Below are 1,333 nucleotides of genomic sequence, written 5' to 3'. Positions count from 1 at the left end.
CCTCCTGGCCGGGCGACACCTCCGGGAACCACGGCCGACGGGCGGCACCTCCGGGCCGGCGCACCTCGGGCCGGCGACACCTCCGGGAACCACGGCCGACCGGCGACACCTTCGGACCGGGCGACACCTCCGGGAACCACGGCCGACCGGCGACACCTCCGGGACGGGCGGCACCTCCGGACGACCGAATGATCTCTCGATGTCAGACGACCGCCGGCGGTACCCTCCGGAACACTTAACGACGATTTACGGCGCCGCAACGAGGAGAGCTACGTAAAAACGTTTCGGACGAAAGTTACTTAATATTCGGCGCTCGCTCGACATGAGGGCGCTGTCCGATTACTAACTCGAAACGTGTCTCTCAAACCCACGTGTCGGAGACATATATTTCGAATTATTACGGATGATACGCAACACGCAAGCTGCGGTGACCGCGATTACGGTACGGAACACTCGCCCGATGCGAAATCACGCGCGCGGCAACCGAGACGGCTCGTTACGGGCGTGATTATACGTGCGGCACCACATAACGGCCGGCGTCAACTTAGGGGACGGACGGCACCTCCGGGACTGGCGACACCTCCGGACGACCGAATGATTTCACCAAGTCCGTCCGCCCGCCGGCGGTACCTCCGGGGCACTTGACGGCGAGTAGCGCCGCTACGAGGAGATAATGCTACGATACGGAAATACGTTTCGGACAAAGGTTTCGTACTTTTCGACGCTCCGCACGACCGCGCGACACGATTATTACGATATCTGCTAATTCCCGGTTACCACTCGTCGGATGCACAATCTTCGAGATTCTACGACCGATACGTGGACGAATGCAGGCAGGATGCCGATAAGCGAAGCCGGAGTGTTTGCACGAATAAACTTTCCGATGCGTCCTCATTTAATTAATCTCATTTAGCTCGCTCGTTAGCGGTACAAGCGAGAACTCGGGAACAGGCGCAAGTTCGCTCGCGGCGCGTTGCTCTCGCCGGCGAGCGAGAAAATATTCCAGGCCCGATAGCGGCGTGTTGCCTTGATTAGCGGGCGACACCTCCGGCGGCACGCGCCGCCCGTAACCCAAGTACGATCGCGGCGTGTTGCTTTCGTTGGCGGGCGACACCTCCGGCCGCACAAGCCGCTTTTTCCAAGTTCGCTCGCGGCGTGTTGCTTTCGCCGGGCGAGCGACAAATTCTTCCAAGTCCGTTCGCGGCGTGTTGCTTTCGCCGGGCGAGCGAAAAATTCATCCAAGTCCGTTCGCGGCGTGTTGCTTTCGCCGGGCGAGCGAGATATTCTTCCAAGTCCGTTCGCGGCGTGTTGCTTTCGCCGGGCGAGCGAGAAA

Source organism: Nylanderia fulva, unplaced genomic scaffold, assembly GCF_048542155.1.
Source record: "Nylanderia fulva isolate GAGA-0341 unplaced genomic scaffold, ASM4854215v1 Scaffold1294, whole genome shotgun sequence".
NCBI classification, from domain to species: domain Eukaryota; kingdom Metazoa; phylum Arthropoda; class Insecta; order Hymenoptera; family Formicidae; genus Nylanderia; species Nylanderia fulva.
Note: the sequence above shows the minus strand (reverse complement) of the source record.